Consider the following 11,899-nt stretch of genomic DNA (forward strand, 5'->3'; position numbering starts at 1 on the left):
CCCATTCAAAGAGATAGGAGCCACACTTGCCTGCCGGAGTAGCGTTTCAAAGATGGCCGCCGAGTGACATGACTTGCCTTGGGACTTTGGTTATAATGTTGAATTTTAGGATTGATTATTGTAACTGTCAGTTGTTTGCGAACTAACTCTGCTGTAAAGAGGGATATATTTAAGCCGACTGAAATGACTGAATGCAGACACGTAGTATTGAGCGCTCTGGTCAAGTAGGGTGGGGGAGGAACCTTGGGTTATTTAGACACGCTTACACTTGGGACAAATTATGTGATGCACAGAACGAAAAATCGGTGAGAACCCCACATAGGTGATAGGGTGAGTGAAACTAATTTATTAGGATTTTTGGTGATAACGAGAAGATTACACACTGGTTTATGGATCTGTTTTTGTAGACATTGTGTGTGCCCTGGGAACCTCAGCGGCCAGAGTGGCTTAAGTCGAATTTGGTGCTTAATAGGTGCGAAGTGTATTTGAAGTTATTTTTGGAATTATTCAAATGTGTTTTATGTGATTACATTTTTATATAAATATTGTGTATGTGTTGAAATTTATATTTATAGACGTGCTACGTGTCCTGAACTTCAGTGACCAGATTTAGAATGGAAAATGGTGGTGTTTAATGTGATTTGACTTTTGTTAACGTTTGTGTTTTGTGTATTTTTTTTGGGACAGATTGCCATGGTTTTGATTTAATTTGTCTCTTTATGTTGAGTTTGTGGATTTATTTTGAATTGCTTTGAGTTCTTTTGCTCTCCCTACCTGAGATGTGGGGGTTGGTAATGACTTTTAAAGCATTTGTGTAAATAAAAGATATATTGATAAACTGTGTAAAGGACCTCGTCTAACTCATTAAGGCTGTCTCTTGCTTCCACTTACTGGCACAACAATGTAACCTGTAATGAAAGCAATGAAAAAAATCGAAAAATTTGTAATCAGCTATGCCATTATTATAAAATATTATTTATTGAACAATAATAACCATTATAAAACATTAAACAAGTTCTAAACTGGATGTCATATACCTTTAATTTGTGTTAAAAATACCTAAAAATATAAGCAATAGCTTTAGTGCAAATGAGTAAGATTGCAATATGATTATTATTATATTAACTGCTGTTGTGTGCTCATATTCAAATTTGCCAGTCATTGCATACATTTCAAATGTTGTATCATATTTTTATATTTTGTGAATAAATACGATCAGTGACAAAAGCAGTTTAAATGCAGCTTCAAAATGCTCTAAACCAGGGGACCCCAAACTTTTTTCTGAGTGGGCCACATAATTTTCTTTTCTTTACTGGGGGGCCGGGTCAATTTATAAAAGAAAATTCTGACTTCTGACTACTATTATTACAGGGGGCTAACGATGGTTAGAGAGTCGGACTTGTAACCCAAAAGGTTGCAGGTTTGAGTCTCAGGTCCGGCAGGGATTGTCGGTGGGGGGAGTGAATGTACAGCACATTTATATACTTTTTAACCTCAAAGTCTGTGTGATTGGGGTAAATACATTTAGGGTACGTCTAAAAACTCCCATCTCGTTTTCTTCCCTAACTTCAAAATCACCTTAGATCGCTGCAAAAGTACCGACACAGTGTTTACAAAGTGAACATACAAAGAAACTCAAACTCCCTTTACCAAAAGAAAAAAAAGGTAAAAACAGCATTATAGGACGATTTTGACATTGAAGATATAAACGAGATGGGAGTTTTTAGACGTACCCTAACTGCATTGACCCGGATTATACTGACTACACATGAGCTGCGCAGAGACGAGACAAGACAAGCATTTGAGGTTAAAAAGTATATAAATTGTCAATTTGTTTAGAAAATAACCGATCGTTTCGCTAGATAAGACCCTTCCTCCTGGACTGGGATTGTTTAGAGCCTTTTGAAGCTGCATTTAAACTGCATTTCGGATGTTCAAAATTCGGGGCGCCATCCATATAACCCATTATAAAGAGAGAAATCCTGAAATGTTTTCCTCAAAAAAAAAAAAAAAACTATTTCTTTACGACTGAGGAAAGAAAGACATGAACATCTTGGATGACAAGGGGGTAAGAGTACATTATCTGTGCATTGTTATTATGAAAATCAACTAATCCTTTAACACTGTAATGAAAATGTTATGCATTTAGCGTTTTACAACATTGTTGTGTTTGCTGGGTTAGGCAACTCTGAATGAGTTTGGACGTCGAAGAATGATTCACTGTTTCGAAGCGCTGCAATGAATCGCGAATCATGATTCAGGACTTCAAATAGTGGATCGCAAATTACTTATTGATCAGAGAGTTGGTGAATCATTTGAGATAGGAACGAATCATTTGATTTAGATCGGAAGTTCGGAGCAGGTTCGCAAATCATTTTGCAAACTGAATGATTCCCGATCTGAGTCCAAATCTGAAATTATGACTAGCGAATCACACAGGTCGGGACTTCAAAGCGCTTCGCAAATCACTTGATTTAGATCAGAAGTTCAGAGCGGTGCATGAATCATTTTGCGATTTGAATGATTCCCGATTAGCGATTCCAGTCGTTATCAAAAATTATGGTTCTCGAATCATTATATTGGAATTTTGAAGCAGGTGCGTGAATCATTTTGGGATTTAAATGATTCCAGATTCACGATTGTAGTCGGATTGGAAATTATGATTTGCGAATCATTAGATTGGAATTTCGAAGCGGGTTTGCAAATCATTTTGCAAACTGAATGATTCCCGATTTGCGATCCGAGTTGTGATCTGAAATTATGGCTTGCGAATCAGACTTCTAAGCGGTTCTCCAATCATTTGATTTAGATCGAAAGTTCGGAGCGGGTGCGTGAATCATTTCGCAATTTGAACGATTCGAGATCTGCGCTTCAAGTCGTGATCTTAAATTATAGTTCGCAAATCATTCAGGTCTTCACAGTGGGTTCGTGAATCATTTGATTTAGATCGGAAGTTCGGAGTGAGTTCTCGAATCATTTTGCTAATCAAAAGATCCCTGATTCACGATTCGAGTCGTGATCTGAAATTATGGTTCGCAAATCATTATTCAGATCAGGTTTGTGAATATTTTGATTCCGATCGGTGTAGGTTCGCAAATCTTTTCCCTCATTTCTTTTTTTCTATTAAAGCAGTGGTTCTCAATCCTGGTCCTGGTGGACCCCTGCTCTGCACATTTTGCATGTCTCCCTTATTTAACAAACCTGTTGAGATCATCAGCTCGTTAGGAGAGAGATACATAAACTGAACTAATGAGCTGATGATTTCAATCAGGTTTGTTAAATAAGGGAGACATGCAAAATGTGCAGAGCAGGAGTCCCCCAGGACAAGGATTGAGAACCACTGTATTAAACAGGTTAAAACAAAATAAAACATGTATACCTTAAGATAGAGAGGTTTATAGCCAGATTTTTGTGAAATTAGCCAGCAGTTAACAAATTAATAAAATTATATTTTCCTATATTAGTCAAACAAATAAAAACATTCTTAAAACAAAATCAGACTGGATGAACATTGCCAAAACAAGTGAACGATCTTCCTCAAAATCTCTAACGTTTATTTTATGCATTATTAATATATTAAGTAGGCATTAACTAATTAGTAATGTTTTACTAACTTCCTGAAGTGGTGGTGCTGTTGTTATCTTACAAAAGATGATAGAGATGTGATAATCTGGCGAATGATTTAAAAACATTTGTTAATCAGTCAATAAACTGAAAATAACAGATGCATAACATTATGAAGACTTTTGATTTAATAGTATTTAAGTAATAATATACCATCGATAAAACAACAAAGTTGGCAGAGACTTGTGTATAATTACAAGATAAAGTCATTTTGAGTGCTATTTAAAATGAGTGCAATTCGTTCAGTTCATTTCGTTCACTCTTTTCTGATCATACACTACATAGGGAATAGGGAATGAGTGAACGACTGGGCGATTTCAGACACAACTCATGTCTCCAGCATGGAACATTATTTAATCTCAACTGATTTACCAAGCAAGAACACAACACTCGTAATACAAAAACGACATCTAGTGGCTATTCCAGGATACTACTCTTATTTAACCTCTCTAGGAACACGTTTTAGAGCTCAGTATCCAAAGTAGCTCAGCATGTGTAATTTCAGATTTGAAAGCTTAATGTTCTTATTTAAAGGAGTAGAATACCTGTAAGACAAACACTCCACAGCTTGTTGCATCCTCTTGGACACTGTGAGAAATGTATATGTTAACCCACATCCTGAAGTGCTGTCTGTGTTTTAATAGAGTTACCACAGTTTTCCAAAGTGTCTTAAAGAAACTAAAAATTTCTGCAAACTGCAAAATATTTTATCATTTGTTGTTTTTAAACCTTTATACTGAAATTAAGATGTTTTCACAGAAATGTTTGGGATGCAGTTCTAAGGATCTCCATGTCAGGTTCAGCAAATGCAGGATCCACAACAAAAATTAGCTTCGAAGGAACACAAGGATGGTACCATGAGAGTAACATTTTTAATATAAGATTGTGTATGTAATATAATGAATAATTATTAGGCAAGTTGACATTCTGATCATATTTTCCCCCAGCACCTTTTAACAATTCCAAATCACATTAATCTTAATAACTACTATTAATTTTCTATTTAATCATTTAAAAGTGATAGGCAATTATCAGTGAAAGCTGGAAGTGAAAAACTCATTATATTCAGGTGTGCATTATTATTAAGCAGGATTTCTTTTGCAGATAAAATGAGCCAAAAAAGAGATTTAACTCTGGCTGAAATGATTAAATGCCGACGAGAAGGATGCAAAACTTACACAATACTAGAATTTGCAAAGTTTAGGCATGACCACTGGACAGCAAAATGCTCAATGGGTCAACACAGTAAGAGAAAAAACAGGTGAAGAAGAAAAGACAAGTCTACTATGAAAGAATTAAGGTGAAGAATTTAGGTTTGAAACCATCAGGAACCATTTAGTGTCCAGTGCCACCATTTTCCAAAACTGCAGCCTACCTGGAGCCTCCAGAAGTGCATTGTGTCAGGTTCTCAGAGAGTCCTAAAATGACCGTCACTTAATAAGAATAGCATGCTGAAATACATTTTTATAGGCTTTATGGACAGATAAGTTAAGAGTGACTCTTGAAGGATCAATATCACATCCTCTTGTACCACTGTTTTATTTATTTTTTTTATTTATTTGTTTTGCACAAATTAAAATAAATACAACACAAAGGACATACTGTAGCATATTCAGTGCCGGAGGAGGCAAAAAGCCAGTATGGCTTATCCAAAGCCTCCACCAAAGAAAAATAAAAAATAGCCAAAGAATGCAAACACAATATAATACAACTCATAAAAAACATGAGAAAAAAAAAAAAAATGTCATGGTAATACTGGTGATAAAACAACAAGCATTTCTCAGTAAAATGAAAATACACTGAAAAATATAGAATCAACTAATTGCACCAGCTAGTTCATCAGCAGACCTCTTAAAACTCTTTTAAAGCTCTCTATTGAGGTGCATTGTCTTGCCACATGAGAAAATCTATTCCATATCTGTGTACCTTTAAATCTTATTGAAAATTGGCCTCTACATGTGGTGAAGTTTGGAGGATGGAGATCCATTACCTGCCTAGTATTATGGGCATGAACAGCTGAGTTAGCTTTAAAGTATAGCGTGAACTGGCCAGGAATCTTTCCTTCTGATGAAAATAATTTGTACATGAAAACACATATTTGGAAGGTGTTAATGTCAAAAATTGATAAAATCTGCAATTTCTTAAATAGCGGAGCTGAAGATGTGTGTGAACCTGAACGAGCCGCTATCCTGACAAACCGTTTCTGGAGAATTTTTGAGTTTCAAGAACTTATCTTCAAGAATCTGACAGTAATTTTGGGAGTTCATTTTTAGCCCTTCTCTTTAAGACAGGCTTTTCAGGATAGGTCTATAAAGCCTAAAAAAAAAACTTGCACATTATATGAATTAAAATTGTTCTGATGTTTATAATATTTAGAGTTACTCACCCCCTTGCTATCAAAGATTCTTTTTTCAGTCATTAAGAAATAATGTTTCTTGAGGAAAACATTTCAGGAATGTTCTCCATATAGTGGACTTCTATGGCGCCCAAGAGTTGAAACTCAAAAATGCAGTTTAAATGCAGCTTCAAAGGACTCTAAATCTAATCTAAGTCTTATCTAGCAAAACGATTGGTTATTTTCTAAAAACAATTACAATTTATACACCTTATAACCTCAAATGCTCATCTTGTCTAGCTCTGGGAAGACCCTTCCTCCTCGGCTGGGATCATTTAGAGCCCTTTGAAGCTGCTTTTAAACTGCATTTTGGAAGTTCAAACTCCATAGAAGTCCACAATATGGAGTGAAATCCTGAAATGTTTTCCTCAAAAAACATAACTTCTTTACGACTGAAGAAATAAAGACATGAACATCTTGGATGACAAGAGGGTGAGTAAATTATATATTTTTTTGTGTTTGGAAGTGAACTTCTCCTTTAAGTGACTAAGTTAAATCTTTCAGGAGTTCAGTTCTCTTGCAATAACCACATTCTTGTCACTTGTCACTCAAGTCTTATATGGAACTTTAAGGTTATTTAGTAATGTATTTATTGTTTCGTTTTTTGCAAGGCTCGATTCAGAACCACAGACAGCAACTAAGCACAGCAATTTGCTACTTTCATTGCACATTCAACCAGTCCTTGGGCCTCATTAGGAAAAAAATAGATTTGTCTAGAGTCAAAAAAACGTTACATTCTGCTCAGTTTAGATGGGGCCTACATCTTTGTAGCGTCACTGCTCTTTGCTGACAACAATGTAATTCTGACATTGTTGCACCGTCACTGTCTGTAAAAATGTTTCTATAGACACTGAAACAAACTCAAAATAAAATGGGATAATGATAAAAGAATAGTTCACTCAAAAATGAAACTTCAGTCATTAATTACTCACCCTCATGTTGTTCCAAATCTATAAGACCTTTGATTGTCTTCAGAACACAAATTAAGATATTTTTGATCAAATCCAAGGGCTTTCTGATGCTCCAGACAGCAAGGGTCCTATCACACTCAAGGTCTAGAAAGATACCAAGAACATCGACAAAACAGTCCATGTGACATCAGTGGTTCAACTGTAATTTTCTGAAGCTATGAGAAAAATATGGTTCAACCACTGATTAATTTTGACATTGACTATTTTGTCCTTATTATCTTTCTGGACCTTGACTGTGGTAGGACCCTTTGATTTCATCAAAAATATCTTAATTTTTGTTCCAATGAAGAATGAACGTCTTAAAGGGATGGTTCGGAGTAGAATTGACTTCATTGCTATGCACTCCGAAGCCCATCTAAATACCCCATCCAAAGTTTTTTTTTTACCTTAGTCGAACATTTATGGAGATATTAGAGTTTTTCAAACTGCTTGTTACAGGAGTGAATGGTACATGTGATGTATCTCATAAATTGCACCACTAAACGTGCAAGTAATCTTACCAAACTTGTACAGTAGTGTAAATAGGTTATGTACTCACAAAACGCTGCATCAGAACATTTGTAAGTCCACCATGAGTGTTTTAAAAACACGTTTTACCCGAGAACTACTAGTCTCAAAAACTACAAGTCGACGTCACTTCCCTGGTTTGAAAAAAGCACGTAAAAGTCCTCCTACAAGTTGACATGCACACAGATGTAGTAGGAGGACTTTTACGTGCTTTTTTCAAACCAGGGAAGTGACGTCGACTTGTAGTTTTTGAGACTAGTAGTTCTCGGGTAAAACGTGTTTTTAAAACACTCATGGTGGACTTACAAATGTTCTGATGCAGCGTTTTGTGAGTACATACCCTATTTACACTACTGTACAAGTTTGGTAAGATTACTTGCACGTTAAATGTTCGACTAAGGTAAAAAAAAAAAACTTCGGATGGGGTATTTAGATGGGCTTTGGAGAGCATAGCAATGAAGTCAATTCTACTCCGAACCATCCCTTTAAGGGTTTGGAACTACTTGAGGGTGAGTAATTATTGACAGAATTTCCATTTTTGGGTGAACTATTCCTTTAAGGCGAGACACTGCAGGTGAACAGGGTAAAAAAAAAAACTAATTATATTGATTACATTGATAATTGCAAACCATTTTTGTATTACATGTTTTCTAAAATGTTTGGTTTAAATATGCAAAGGAGTCATTATTTCATGAAATATGTGTTAATTTGCATACATGTCTAGTACAAAAATCTAAACACTGGATCAAGTCAAATTCTTTAAAATTCTTGTTGAATTTTTTTTGACATATTAGAGTCATATGTTTTTAAAGAGGGGATTTTAGGTATCTCATTTTGTCACTCCATAATTTGCTTGATTTTATACATTTTATTTTTTGTCAGTTTTTTCTGAATTATGTATGAACAAATCCCTCTGTAAAACCCTTCAGAATAAAGTAGGAATAAAAATGTAAAGTTTGATGAAGTGCTACTGAAGTGGAGATTTCTGGCTCAGTGTAGGAGAAAAAACTCATTTTGAGAAAACAGCCTTTAAAAATATGTTTTGTAATTAAAATCTATTAACAAAAATATATAAAGTGGTATAAAAGAAACACTTAACAGTGTCTTTTGGATGTTTTCTTTCCATTAGTCTGAAAACATCAAAAAACCCAAAATCTCATACTTGACAGGTGCATGAAAAGCAGTTTTTGCCTGCAGTTTCTCCACTTGTTACAGAGGAGGTGAGAGTTGGATCCACCTGCGAGCTTTATTTGAGACGTGGTCAAAACAGGCGGGGTAAAACAACAGCAAACAGCAACAGTGAAGAAAACCCAATAAGTGTAATCCAATGAACAGGCGAGGGTCGAAATCCAGGAGGGCAATGCAAAATAAAGAAAACAAACAAACAAACAAGGCTAAGACTGAACAAACAAGAACAGAACTATGGCTAGGGCAAAACTAGGAAACATGGAAAACGCTTGGTAGAGTTCGCTAGGGCAAAACAATACTTTGCGGTGTGATTATGGCATGTGCTTGCTTAAATGGCTGACAAACAGGAAGTAACCAGTGAAGCAGCAGAGGGAGCAGCAACAGTCAGTGAGGGGCAAGGCTCCCTCTGCTGGCCTGGCGTAACACCACTAAACTGATATGATTTCATAACATATAACTTACATATTCAGGAATAATTTCTGTTTCATCTCTGTCTGCATCACTGGGCTTGGGCGGTATCATTTTGGTGGAATTGTGATTTTCCAAAATCCACGCTGTTAGTATGTCACTGCCTGTAAAAGAAATAAAAATCTAATTCTCAATAGACATGGAAACAAACTCAACATAGATGCATTTTCACAACTTACCTCTTTAACAGTATCTTCTAGATTATTTTCAGGTCCATCTTTTGTTGCTGTGACATTTAAAAAAAGCATGATTAACATGTTTACCTTTTTTATGATCTCTTCAGTAAACAATACATCTCTAAATGACTTTGGTTAAATCTTGGTGAAGATTGTACCTCAAGATGTATTCTTGGATTGTTCCTGTAAAGATGTGACCATGGTCCAAATGAATTCTGCTGGTCTGAGGTGACGCTTTCTGCCAAGAATGGAATTTTATTTCATTTTTCTGCATGGCAGTTAGTATCTCATGTCATGCAGATATCAGTAAATGAAGATGGCAGCATCACAGCGATATCAAAGAATCACAGCAAAGAAGATCAAACACCCTTTTCAAAAAAAAAACTAAAACAGTCATGTAGGACGATTTTGACGTTGCAGAGAAAATGAGAGGGAAGGTTTTCAACATACCCAAACTGTATAGCTCCAGAATACACAGAGTAAACACAGAGTTAGACAAGACGAGCATTTGATGTTCAAAAGTATATAAATTGTAATTCCTTTTTAGAAAATAGCGATTGTTTTGCTATATAAGACCCTTCTTCCTTGACTGGGATCATTTAGGGACCTTTGAAGCTGCATTTAAACTGCATTTTGGAATTTCAAACTCTTGGGCACCATAGAAGTCCAATATATGGAAAGAAATCCTGAAATATTTTTCTCAAAATACACAATTTCTTCACATGCAGGTCTTTCTTTTCCTTCTTAGCTGTCTTCGACTGTTGCCAGATGGCATTTGCATGTTCCAAGCATCCTGAAAAACCACCTACCCCTTCTTTTTGCACTAAGATGTCGATGAAGTTGTTACTCTGCAAGAAATCAAATGCTGGTGGCTCTTGTGGTTGGATTGGTGGCATGGTAGTTGGCACATGGCTCTCCTTGTCAAAATAGGTCTTCCTCAGGTGCTCCTCAAGGTCCCTTTCAGACACTTTATAGAAATTCACTTCCAGAACAAAAATTTACAGATAATGTACTCACCCCCTTGTCATCCAAGATGTTCATGTCTTTCTTTCTTCAGTCATAAAGAAATTATGTTTCTTGAGGAAAACATTTCAGGAATGTTCTCCATATAGTAGACTCCTATGGTGCCCCCGAGTTTAAACTTCCAAAATGCAGTTTAAATGAAGCTTCAAAGGGCTCTAAACGATCACAGCCGAGGAAGAAGGGTCTTATCTAGCGAAACGATCATTATTTTCTAAATAAATTTACAATGCATTTAATTTTTAACCTGAAATGCTCGTCTTGTCTAGCTCTGCGATGTGTACTCTGGTTCATACAGTTAGGGCATGTCGAAAAACTCCCATCTCATTATGTCCTCCAACTTCAAAATCATCCTACATCGCTGCAGAAGTACCAACCCAGTGAACGTGCAAAGAAGATCAAACGCCCTTCACAAAAAAACATGAAACAGAGATGTAGGACAATTTTGAAGTTGGAGAAGAAAAAGAGATGGGAGTTTTTCGACATACCCTAACTGTATTGATCCAGAATACACACAGAGTTAGACAAGACGAACATTTGAGGTTAAAAAGTATATAAACTGTTTTTTTTTTTTTTTTAGAAAATAGGTGATAATTTCCCTAGATAAGACCCTTCTTCCTCAGTAGGGATCATTTAGAGCCATTTAAAGCTGCATTTAAACTGCATTTTGGAAGTTAAAACTAGAGGGCACCATAGAAGTCCACTATATGAAGGTCTTCCTCAGCTGCTCCTCAAGGTCCCTTATAGGTACTTTAAAGGAGAAGTTCACTTCCAGAACAAAAATTTACAGATAGTTTACTCATCCTTTGTCATCCAAGATGTTCATGTCTTTCTTTCTTCATTCATAAAGAAATTGTTTCTTGAGGAAAACATTTCAGGATTTCTCTTCATATAATGGACTTCTATGGTGCCCAAGAGTTTGAACTTCCAAAGTGCAGTTTAAATGCAGCTTCAAAGGGCTCTAAATGATCCCAGCTGAGGAAGAAAAGTCTTATCTAGGAAAACAACCATTATTTTCTAAATAAATGTACAATGCATTTCATTTTTAACCTCAAATGCTCGATCATGTCTAGCTCTGCGATGCGTACTCTGGTTCAGACAGTTAGGGTATGTCGAAAAAACTCCCATCTCATTTTGTCCTCCAACTTCAAAATCACCTCGCTGCAGATGTACCAACCCAGTGTTTACAAAGTGAATGTGCAAAGATCATCAAATGCCCTTTACCAAAAAAAAAAAAAAAAAAGTGATGTAGGACGATTTTGATGTTGGAGGAGAAAATGAGATGGGAGTTTTTCGACATACCCAAAATGTCTTCATTCGGAATATACAGAGACGAGCATTTGAGGTTAAAAAGTGTATAAATTTTAGAAAAGAACTGATCGTTTTGCTAGATAAGACCCTTCTTCCTCGGCTGGGATCGTTTAGAGCCTTTTGAAGCTGCATTTTGGATGTTCAAACTAACAGGCACCATTGAAGTCCATTACATGAAGTGAAATGCTCGCCTTGTCTAACTCTGCGATGTGTACTTTGGTTCAAGACAGTTAGGGTGT

The sequence above is a fragment of the Garra rufa genome, chromosome 18 (genome assembly GCF_049309525.1).
Source record: "Garra rufa chromosome 18, GarRuf1.0, whole genome shotgun sequence".
NCBI classification, from domain to species: Eukaryota; Metazoa; Chordata; class Actinopteri; order Cypriniformes; family Cyprinidae; genus Garra; species Garra rufa.